General features: G+C 37.4%; 1 long non-coding RNA gene across 1 annotated transcript in view; it reads right to left on the reverse strand.

The window, feature by feature from the left end:
• LOC135842042 (uncharacterized) overlaps positions 1 to 12,727 on the reverse strand; it is a 322,912-nt gene that overhangs the window by 132,207 nt on the left and 177,978 nt on the right. The window lies entirely within an intron of this gene.

Below are 12,727 nucleotides of genomic sequence, written 5' to 3' on the forward strand. Positions count from 1 at the left end.
TTCGAGGATTATCCAAATTCTTTATATTTGATGAAAATTTAAATAATTCTTGAAAGTGATATAATATGAAAAATTTAGTTGAATGGGAAAATGAAACAAGTTCCTAGTGCAAGCGCGTGGGTCAATATTTTCTCACAACACCCCTTTGAGAAAAACCTCAGTGTCAAGTAGCGATTTTTGAAAATTTAAAAATTCAAAATTGTACCTTGGGAGCTGAACTCAACACGAACAGCGGAAATTTTAATATTTTCTCATCATTGTTTGAAAAAAAAAAAAAAACAAATCTTTAAAGCCTCAACATCGACGTCGGGTTAATCACATGGCTAACACATGGCATAGCGTTAATTCTCAATGAGCAAGTAAGTAAGTAATTTTTTTTGATAGAATTTTGCATAATAGAACATAAGTAAACCGTGCCAGAGGAAGGAAAGTTACCAGATCATATCAAGATTCACACCACTGCTATCTCCAATTCCATTTTACTAGTAAAAAACAAAATGCAAAACAATTTCAAAGCCTAACATTTTTTTTTTGCAACCGTGATGACCAGTGGCTGAATTTTCTCAATTGTCCTACCAGCATCTATCGATCCACGTTTCAAAACAACGCCAAAAACGAAAATCCAAATTCGATAGGTAAGTATCTACCGCCAAAATACAAAATCAATTCTTTACAACATAACACTCCCTGTCAAAATCAACGGCGAAAATTAATCGTTTCGAGATACTATAATCTAGAGGGGAAAAAATCCAAAAGCCCAACATGCGAAGAAACTAAAACCTGCGGAAGTTTTTGGCATAGAAAATTATTTCTCTGATTTATACTTTTAATGGCTCTTTGCACTTGTCGTTCGACTATACCAACAGCAAATACCTGCACCTTTTTTCACTCTACAGCTAGTTTTATTTTTTCACCACACATACACAGCTCACAAATTGGTCCCGCATGCTGAAAATTTTGTTCTGTTTGCGACGAAAACGATGTGTCGGCAATTTTCAACTAGGCCTTTAGCGGGCACATTATATTCTAACCTTTTTTTTTTTAAAGCAACGAGTTCACGACTACTCCATGACCTTTCTCACGGAACTTTCCACATAGTAAATGAGATCCTTCCATCTATCGCAAAAAACATACTTTTAAACGAACATTTGGAAAAGAAAAATAATTAATTCTGTGTCTGTGATTGACCTTGGCATTGGCAAGTTTCTAGTCGATATTTCGGGAAATTTGTGCGAACCTTCCGTAATACATAGTAGATTATGCAATTAGGAAGATGATGTGATTTTCAACGAAGTTTAAGGTTTATTTCTCGAGCAAAGCGAGGGAAGTAACACAAAATGATCAGAAATCGCATTATCTCCCTAGTTCCATAAGCTATTTTACGGTATTAAGGGAGAGAATCGCTAGTTTTTCCACTGATCGACTAGCGAGCAGGAGGTAATATAGCGGATTTTATTTCTAGAAACGTAAACGTAACTGGCGTAAAATCAAAATCAGAACAACAAGGATTCTGAACAACTGAAAGTAGGTAACTTTTTACTTTTCTGATTTTTCTCCAACAGGAGATTGTTCGTTTCAGAACAAGATATTGAAAAAATTCGAACTGAATGATCCTTTTAATAACTAGAATACCATTTGGATGGCCAGATAGCTGCGTTTTGCCAAAACTGTGCATATGTTGACCCTTAAGAGATACCACTACCACTGCTGGGTGAACGTAAATTCGGTATATCTTGACAAAACACTATATAACGACTCTACCTAAAGCTAAATACTCCGATGAACCTGAAGAACCTCCGACGCCAAGAAAACCAAATAAAAAGGAAAGAAAAAGATTAGAGAAAGAAAACGCCGAAGTTAAAATGAAGCAGTTTAATCGAAAACTATTTCCGTATTGTGAAGTCATTGGCTCACTTTTGTATTTGGGTAATGCTACGAGACCTGATATTTTATTTGCTGTAAATTATTTGAGTAGAAAACAAGCGAATCCCACCAAAAAGGATTGGACCGATGCAAAAAGAATTTTCCGATACTTAAGAGGCACTCCGACATTAGGTTTGAAATTTGAAAGTAAAACGCTCGATATTGTAAGTTACTCCGATTCCAGCCTTGGTGACTGCGAAAGTAGTTTGATCTAGTAAGCTTCAGTCTACCTTAGCTAATTCTACCTGTGAGGCGGAATATATCGCGATGAATTCTTTGGTCTAGTAAGCTTCAGTCTACCTTAGCTAATTCTACCTGTGAGGCGGAATATACTGCGATGAATTCTGCAGTTAATGAGTGCATAGGTGTTGAACGGTCTGCTCGAGGAGCGAAATAGGCAGATTGACGATTACGAAGAGGAATCCGAAGCCAAGGAGGGCAAAATCACGCAACTCCAGGCCGAGCTTGACGAACTCAAACTGAGTATCGAACTGACGAATAAACGTGGTATGTATACGATTGTACCCGCCGTAGGAGGAACTGTGAAAAGAGCTGTAGGTTACGATTTAGTGCCTTATACAATTTATGGTGACAATAGGTCTGCAATCCGAAGTACAGAAAAACCAGGCTCTCTGAAGATGAAACATCTCTCTGACGTAAAATTTCACAATATTCTCGATTATGCCAATAAAGGTACGATTAAGGTAGAATGGGTATGCTCCGAAGATCAAGATGCTGATATTTTTATGAAACCTTTACCAAAGGAATCGTTTCAAAAATTAAGGGAAAAATTGATGTATGATGTAAGCCTCAACAAGAAAAAGGATTGAGTTAATACTTCGATGTTTTTCTCTGATGTGTAAATTTGTTGATAAATTATAATCCGATGTATTTATTTTGTTTAGAGTTTGGATTTCCCAGACTAACAGCGCAAATTGAGGCGCTCGAGTTGTATGTATCACAACATTTTGGCGTAAAATAGAGAAGTAATCACGATCATTGTTTGTCAAAGTTAGAAGATGAAAAGAAGAGTAAAATGACCGCTGCTCAGCGGAAAAGTTATGGAAGAAAAAGAGCCTCCGAACGAAAAAGAAAATTGATACGAGCCGTTAATGACATCCGAGGTATAGTACTCGAAGACTCTGGAAATGAGAGTTTATCCGACATCGACGACGATTTACCACTGAACGTGATTTGCCAATTTTTCGAATTCGACGCCGTTCCTGTTTTGACCCGTTTGGTTGCTTCACCACTTGTTGGTGCTCTCGCGCCGTTCACCGGTCCTGTCGCTTGGCCCGCGCCGTTCAACGTCGGCTTCATCGCCGCGTTGCACCTTGTCGAGCCGCTTACCATGGCCACTTTAGATTGGGACGCTGACCAGATCTTTGCTCCCGTGTTGGCCAACCAACCCGAACCTCCCGGCATCAACTTCGATCAACTGATGCGTTTGATCTTCTTCAACGGCAAACCGGTACAGAATGCCGGTCTCTGTCTGGCGAATGTACCCGCTGTTGTCATGGCCGTCCGCCGTCCTGCCGCCGCTCCTCGCCAAGCTGCCATCAATGCAGCGCGTCGGCGCCCTGCTCCCGCTGGGCCAAATGCACCCGGTCCTTTCCAAAATCAGAATCCTATCATCAATCCGATGCTGCCCAACGCCCCCATTCCCGGTGGCGCTGACCCAAATCCGCCTCCCGTTGTGCCGCAGCCTGTTCCCGAGGCTGCTGGCAATGACGCCAATGCGGGAAACTAGAGTTCGCGGGTGCCGTTTTGCCGGCTGTTGGATCCGCGGCCTATACCATCAGGCCGTTTATCCGGTTGACCGTGCCGGCTGCTGTTGCAGCTCTTCCCTTCCTGGCCCGTGTCTCGCACCCCATTATCGATATTCAGCATCTCACCCTTTACTGCAGCTATTGCCACCACAATCACAGGCAAATTTACGTTTTTATGGGGTGGGGTGTCGACTTCGAATCAATCCGCCAACAATGTCACGCGATATGGGGTGCCGGATCCAAAATTCTTGATAAATTGTGCATATGTTGACCCTCAAGAAATACCACTGGGTACACAAATTGATCAGTGTTTGGATCGATCTGCCAATGAATTTTCACCTAAAACTATTAATGAAACATTTCAATATGTGCCAGTTGTGAAAGTTTCAAAGTTGGTACATAAATTATGGAGCAAAACAGTTGAAGATGCAGTTTCATCAGAAACAAAATCAGAAGATGGTATTTTACAGTCATTTAGAGATGGTAAAAGTTTTCACTTGAATCCATTCTTTCAAAAATTTCCGCATCCGATTACAATTATAATTATGTACTAGGACGAATTGGAGATTGCAAACGTTCTAGCCTCTACAAATGGAACACATAAAATAGGAGCATTTTATTACACAATTCAAAATCTTCCTTCTTATACATATGAACTCTCAGCTCGATAACACTAGGCAACGTTTTTGAACATTTTTTTTGTGTTTGGGTTGAAATTGTGCTTAATCGATAATTTGGACCCTAAAACAAAAAACGGAGTGAGTTTTTCAAATTTGAGTTTGTTTTTATGGTCAGGAGAGACGGCCAAAGTTACGAAGATGGCCGCTTTTGTCCTACTTCAAGAGTTCGTAGCGACATCCGTATTGTGTTGCTAAAAAAAAAAAGTCTTTTCGGATTCTACGCCTTTTTTCAAGTTCACTAACTTCCTTGATTTTTGATTTTCAAAGTTTCAAGCGCGTAAGACTAATTTATCTAAATATGAAAAACTCGATTGGAACTTCGGGTGAACACAGTTCAGCGCCGGCCACGATTACGTGGTGGAGTAACGCCAGAGCGTCGCGCGATCTGAGTTTCAAAATATTACACAAATAAAAATCTTCTGTATGCGCTTGAAACGTCAAAAATCAAAAATCAAGGAGAGTATTCTACTTGAAAAAGTGCGTATAATCCGAAAATGACCTTGGTTTTTTTCGCAAAACAATACTGATGTCGCTACAAACTCTTGGAAGTAGGGCAAAACAGCCATTTTTGTAACTTCGATCATCTCTCCAGACCACAAAAAAATCTAAAATTGAAAAACCCCACTCTGTTTTCTGTTTTAGGTTATCGATCAAGCCCACGCCAATACCGGACATAATTGTAAGGAAATACTGTTTTTGTCGATTACATGTATCAGTTTAATTATTACCTATTTAATACTCTGCTTTTATATTTTAGCCTGCGTCCGCCAGATTTGTCGTAGCAAGACCTCTAAGAGTAAATTTTCAATTTTTCAAGTAATTGGTGCTATTGAAAAAAAACGTCAATATTAATTACCGTTATTTTTATATTTTCTAGGAAGATTGGGCAGTAACCGATGGGTGTTGCAAGGTCCAATATTACTAGACGAAACCAGGCACTAGGAAGGGCAGATCTACCGGGAGCTCCACCGGCGAGGGAGCCAGAAGATGTGTCCCAAGTACCAGACGCAACACGTCCACCTGGCCAGCCGAGGATAGCTCAGTTCCTAAGGAATGCTAATCGGGCAGCGGCCGTGGCGCAAGCCGCTTTTGATGCCGCGGCGCAGGCAAGGGAAGTATTTCCAAATCCGGATGAGAATGCCGACGTAAGTGAACTTGAACAAATACATATGGCTTTTTGCTGTTGGACTGTGTCTCCAGTACGAGACGCGAATAGCAAAGGTCGACGACTCTCCTACTACGACAGTCCTCTTCTACCTAAACATGAATGTATTTTCATTTTTCAGCCTAACCCAGCTCCGGCGCAAATTCTCCAGATGGAGGTGGCAAGCCCAAATTTGAGCAAATTCATTATGCCAGAAACTTCGTCTTTCAAAATCAGATACGCTTGTAGATTACCTACGTGTAATCACTATTTTGAAAACAAAGAAGAACAGCGTAATCATGAGAACGAATTGCAGGCGGGCATTATTCACTTTTCAGTAGACTAGTACTTAGTTCAAGTACTATATTTATAGTAAAAGTTAAGGTCTTTTCGTCCAATACACCACTTTATTGTACACTATCCTTCTGTGTTACGACTTATGGGTCCTTTATTTCACTTTTCCTCTTTATGATATGAATCAAAACACCGAGAAGGTAAGCAAACTGCCTCAGTGTCCATAAGCAGAGTGAATATTTGCCATACCTTACTCTCAAAATTTGAAACAGTGAAATTTCACTGTTTCAAATTTAGAGAGTAGCCATAAAACACCAATTAATTTTGAATCGTCGTTTCTATGAAAACTCTGCATCATATCCCAAGTTCACAAGATCTCCGAGACAAAGTATATAATGTTGTGTGGACGTACCATTAAAAAAGGGTCTCCAACTGTCCCAAGTATCATTTGAGATTCCGAATTGAATAGTGTGAAAAGTTTTTTTAAAATTATTTATTAAAATCACCCTCACCCTTTTGTTTTAATTTATTATGGATGTGCCTAAGAAGTCGTTTTTTAATTTATTATGGATGTATCTAAGAAGTCGTTTTTTAATTTATTTATTCATTCAAGTGATATTTGACAATGTGATTTTAAATTATAATAAAATATGTTTTACTTATCAATTTGAAGTACCTATGCTTACTGTTTAAACATCATTTTTATTACAGCTGCTCCATGTGTGAGGAAAGAAAATGGAGCATTCCATTTCATGATCCCTCCTTTTTTCTAATTTATCATAATTTTTATGAAAATAGAGGAATCATGAAATAGAACACTCCAAATTGAAAAATTATGAAGAAAGAGCACTATAGTAAGAAGTACCATAAAAGTGTGGTAAAATAGTTCCAATTTTGAAATATAGTAAAACTTACTCTATAAATATAGTAGCAGTTATTATAAATATGGTAAATTCAATCTACCTACTATATCTTATAGCAGTTCTTTTACTATACTTATAGTATTTCATTCCCTATATATTTATAGTAGTTCAAGTACTATATTTATAGCAATTGTTACTATAAGTCGAAACTGGAGCAACTTTACTATATTTTTAAAATACTTTTTACTATGTACATTTTTCTCAGTGTATGACTTTGTGATGAGAGAACATTCAGAGAAAGTAATGCAAGCACAACAATCAAGTGAACGACTTCAGGAGAAAACAGATGCTGATACTGTCGAGTTGATTTGTTAGACTTTAGTTGCTCATAAAATATCACTCCACCATTACCGCAGCCGTGGACAAGGATAAGATAATGGTAGCAATATGAAAAGAGAATGCAAAGGCTGGCAGACCCGAATTTTAAAAGAGAATCCATTGGCTACCTATTCTCCATGTGCATGCCATACTTTGAAGTTTGAATTTGTATGGAGTTGAACAGCATAATGCTGCCCTAAAGCACCAATTTTTTTTTGGAGCTGTTCAAAAATTATATAGCATTTTTAGCTCCAGTCCACGACAATGGGAAAGGGCCTGGATTTTCTCTGCGCGGTCCTGTTTTGAGGTGATTCGTTTGGGCGAGTAAATAACCTCAGAAAATTACTTGGTGAACTTCAGCTTCAAATTTTATGATAAGAGTTACTGTGTCATAATAATAACGCCCAATCCATTCGTCTTCACAAGATAATAAAAAGTAGAATACAGTATGTCACGTTATGGAATTACTGGAATGACTTTTTAAAAGTCATCTCACAGATAATGAATTGATTAAGCGGAATCTTTGTGAAACTGTATGCATCATAAAATCCAAATGCTCGCTCAAGTTTACCAAGTGATCTTCTGTGGTAACTTACCTACTTACCCAAGGACATTACTTTCAAAGAAATATGTTTCATAAAATCAAAATGGTGGCATCACTCATCGATCGAAAGTGATTGATATCACAGCCGAGGATGAAGATGATCGATCGAAAGTGATTGATATCACAGCGGAGGATGAAGATAAAGTAATTGATATCGCAGCGGAGGATGAAGATGAAGTTCAGATCATTTTTATACGAATAATCTATACGCACTTACGCAGGCACCAGGAGACAGGGTGAGTTGTCTTTTTATTTCGTTACAAGTAGGTGTTGTTTATTTTTATCAAATTCAATGGTGTCCAACTGATTTTATTCATTGAGTAGGTAGTACCTACTTGATCGGGATTAACTTTAAAATTATTCAAAGAATTTTGTCTGAATTTTTCGCAGAGTTTTAAAATGCCATGGTCTGCGTCCCCCCGGCTCCACAAAACTCATTTGCAAAAACCTTATTCGCAGCAATTCATTCTCTGCAAAATTTAAACATATACATCAGCCGAAATTCGGACCCAGTGATGTATCAAAAATATAGAAGACTTGTTCATGGTTTGCGGGACACCTACATGATATATAATGCCACGTTATATAATAAGGCAGTCGAAGACATGCACTTAATTGAGTTGGCCAGAATCGTTGAAATAAATTGCTGCTTCTCAAAAATCAAAAACTCTGAAACCGATGGTACTGGTGGGCGCCAATGAACTATTAGGCGTATGAGTACCCTTTAGTATGTATGTGTTGAAAAGGCTAATTAATTAGCTGTTTAGTTCCTCAGTCATTGCTGGGAGGTGAGTTCTCAAAATTTCAAAAAATGCTCTTTGTCTCTATACGAGTACACTAGGTGATATCAACAAACCCCAAATCAACTAATTTGATTTTAAAATTTGAAAAACATTTAACATTCGGTTTTTTGGAAAGTTTAAGAAATATTTATGAACACTTTACGGGTAAAATGTATTCTTGTAATCCCACTGATTGCTAAGATGCACAATGAAGAAGACAGGATGGAACTTGGAAGATGGTTGGAAAGAACTTGCAAGTCCCAAGAATTTTCTTCCAAATTCTTATTATGTACCTTAGCTTCATTGAGAATGTCATCAATCGGTGCGATCCGGAAGATGTCGGAGGTGATATAGCCGGCTTATTAAAACAAACCATCTTTGAACTTAAAATCAGGATGATGTCCGTATGCTCACATCCAAAAACATAATTATTGATAATTACTACAGATTAATCACTGGTCAAAAATATTGATAACAATTCAATACCAGTGCTACCAGTTCGACGAATGAATAAAATATATTCAACATAATTTTTTTTATATTTCAATTTACACCGGTTTTTTTTTTTTTTTTTTAAATAATATTTAATTGTTTTCAAGCAATTACATACCTACTAAAAGTTTATTTCAAAGTTATGTGTTAATTTTTATTTTATTTTATTTTATGGTAATTCTTTACGTATGATTTGTAACAATATAGTATTTTATTTTTATTTCATTAATCCTATTTTTTTTTATTTTATGATAGTTATTTTTTTTGTTGTTGTTCGTTTTGTTTGTTGTTGTTTGTTTATTTAAACAGTTTAATATTATTTTTTTTTATATACATAGAAATGTTAATACAATTACATCTTGCTTAAAATATTTTTTCTCATTTACTAATGATCATTATTACTAATGTGTCTTGATACTAAAAGTGTAATGTATTTGAATTTATTTTATTCATTCTGTTATATATAGTATTATTATTTATGTACACTTAAGATTCATGACATAAGTATGATCTCACTTTTAATTTTTTACTCAGTATTATTTTACTTTGTATCATTATTTTTTTTTGTTTTTGTATCTTATGCTTTAGCTTTAGATTTTTATGACATTTTTTTTTTCAATTTATAATACTCTGGTCAGAATTACAAAAATTTTAAATTCAGGGGCAATTTATACCTCCATCAATATTTACCCTTTCTATCCTTTCCTTTTCGGAAAACCTCCTATATTCGTTGTCTTATTGAATTAATAAATTTTTTATTCTTAAAGAATTTGTTAATTCAAGGGGCAATGTAGTGGGAGGTTTTTCCCTCGATCCTCATGCTATTTGCTGGGTAAATATTTCCTCAAACGAAACTACCTCATTAATGTGCCTCCCACATATATAATTATTATACCAATCATCTCATTGTGTCCATCAAATTATTATCATAAAAAACAACTAGAGGCGTTTCACCGAACTTGAAAGCTCGCTACAAAGCGCCGAGCCAATCTTCAGTAGGTCCGAGCACCTGGGCCTATTCATTCGACATATGAAAACTTGAAACTTGAAATTCGAAACTATGAAATATTCATCATCATAATTGAAATAGAAATATTTAATTATCAGTGAAACTTGAAACTCGAAACTGAAACTAAAACAACTTTCATACAATTTATATCATAATTGAATTGAAATACATTTAATTACCTTTCAAAAGTTCCATTTTCCTATGATCGTCTTATTTTTCTTTTTATTCTTCGAGAATAGATGATAATTATTTCATCAGGTTGATATAGGCTTGCTACCTCCTATTTCGATACGATTTCTCTGACCAGGGTAAGCAAATGATTTTTTTTTATTAGTCTCAAGTTGCACAATTTTCTTCATCTTTGTTTTTATTTTTGTTTCTCAATAAAAAGTCTCAATGCAGTGTGCTTGTTACTTTCTTCAAGTTCGATGGGTTAGGGGTGCCCTTTTATCCCTACATATTTTCTCTGGTATACCTATTTTCGTCACCCGTTTTTGATTATTTAATGGTGAAAGACCCTGATTTTAATTATTATTCTGGTTGATTTTTCTTATGTATGATTCTTGATGGTAAATCTTAGTGATAACTCATTTCATGACCAATATTGCGCTTAGCGGATATTGGTCCATTTAGCATCAACATATTAATTCAAAATAGGTCCAAGATTAATGCTTTCTTTATTAATTTTTATTTATTCAGTCCGAATAACCCTTGGCGAGGCGGTAAATAGCCAGACAAGGGTGTGCTTTCACTAGCTAGGTCTTTTCCCAGGGGTTTTTATTTTTTTTTTGGTACTTGGGATGATGCAGTGCATGAAAAGGAATTTTCTGCACGCTTCATGCAATATCATCTACATATATGCAGGTGCTAGGAGACAGGGTGAGTTGGTCTTTTTATTTCGTTACAAGTACATGTGGTTTATTTTTATCGAATTCGATGGTGTTCAACTGATTTTATTCGTTGAGTAGGTAGTACCTACTTGATCAGGATTAACTTGAAAATTATTCAAAGAATTTCGTCTAAATTTTTCGCAGAATTTTAAATGGTACTGGTGGGCGCCAATGAACTACTAGGCGTATGAGTACCCTTTAATATAGTTAAAACGGCTAATTAATTAGCTGTTTAGTTCCTCAGTTGTTGGGACATGAGTTTTCAAAATGTCAAAAAATGATCTTTTTTTGGTGTTTTAGGTTACTTGAAAAGATTAAAAACCCGGCCTCATCATAAATTAGGCAAACTGGCAGAGTTAAGTAAGGGTTCTTACCTCACCCCCACCGCGAATGACCTTCAAAGAAGATTTGCGTGCAGAAAGGCGGACTGTGACCAAGCATTCACAAACGCCAATTCCAGGAATATACAATGAAAATCGTAAATCAAAGGATACGGGCTCTGCCCACCTACGTCAATTTTCACTCTCGCAATAGCAATCATTTTTATATCAAAATCTCAAAACCTCAAAACTGACCGGTTAGAATAATGATTGTATTGTTCGGACCTTTGATGAAACAGTAGAATTGAGTAAACCAGCTTCGATGAAAACTCGTTTCCCACGACTTCACTAAATTTTCACCCAGGCCTTTTCAACTACAGACGATGTAACCAGAACGCGGAAGGGATCATCGTATATGAAACAGATGAAATGGAAAGTCGTCGAGAATGTCGTTACGACGACAGACAGTATTTTATTCGCAGCCTGCATATCCGGCTAGGTATTCGCATACGTTCCATGAACTAACACACAATTTCGGCAAAATATTCGCGATTTTAATTAAAATTAGCGCGAATATGCTCAACATTGTGCAATTCGAAAGGCAGTCGGGGCGGGCGAGGTGTTGGGCTATTTGGAAAATTATTCTCGAATAAAGTATAGCAGGCGGCGGCGACCGTACCACAGACACTGAGGAGCAGGGCAGAAGAGGAGGTTCGTTTATCAAGGCACATGATACACGTACATATATGTCTGCTCGTATGCAATTCGCTTTTAGGATGGCGAATGGGGCGGGGGTGGAGGTACCGTTTAAATAAAATTTCACCAAAATACATCCGGAGTAGTAGGTAGGTTTTCGTACAGAGCGGGGGGAAAGATAGATACGATGCGGACGCGACGACAGCGCAGCGTATGCGGTAACCATATTTTCGAAAACAATGAAAATTTAATGATACGCTATTCAAATTTAATTACAACGAAACGCAAAAATTCACCGATGTGGTGTACGATAGACTAAGGGAAGCTGACGAAGAAGACCCCAAGAGTTTGAGGGGGGAGGAGTGGGTGGTTAACGTACCTACGCCGATATACTCGTATATGTACGTATCGTATACATACGTGTGAGGGGCACACGTACACAACACAATACAATTTTGCGGCACATCCGTTTTGTGCGGTGCGGTTTCGTACCTTACAGTTGTACAGTAGTAGTCGGAAAGTACATTTAATTACTAAGTTTTGGTGGTTTTCATCTCGCGCAGCAAACTTGTGCCCTGGGAACATATTTTTAGGACGTGTTTTACCATCTCGCCTACCCTAATACCAGGCCCCCCTGCTCACTGTTCCCCCTTTTTCGTGGGCCTTCGGCAGCCGAGAATCGCGACGCTACCGCTGACGTATTCAACGGCGAATAAATCATTGTCAGGTTGTTTTTAATGGTTTATGTCGTATTAATTGTGGGTAATTTATTCGCCACCGGGGTTGGTTGGCTGGTTGTGCCGAAACAACGACAATGTCGGTCGTTGTCGTCGTCGTATGCCATTTTGGCGGCTTGTATATGTGTGCGAAAATGTGGCTTATC

Source organism: Planococcus citri, chromosome 3 (genome assembly GCF_950023065.1).
Source record: "Planococcus citri chromosome 3, ihPlaCitr1.1, whole genome shotgun sequence".
NCBI lineage: Eukaryota > Metazoa > Arthropoda > Insecta > Hemiptera > Pseudococcidae > Planococcus > Planococcus citri.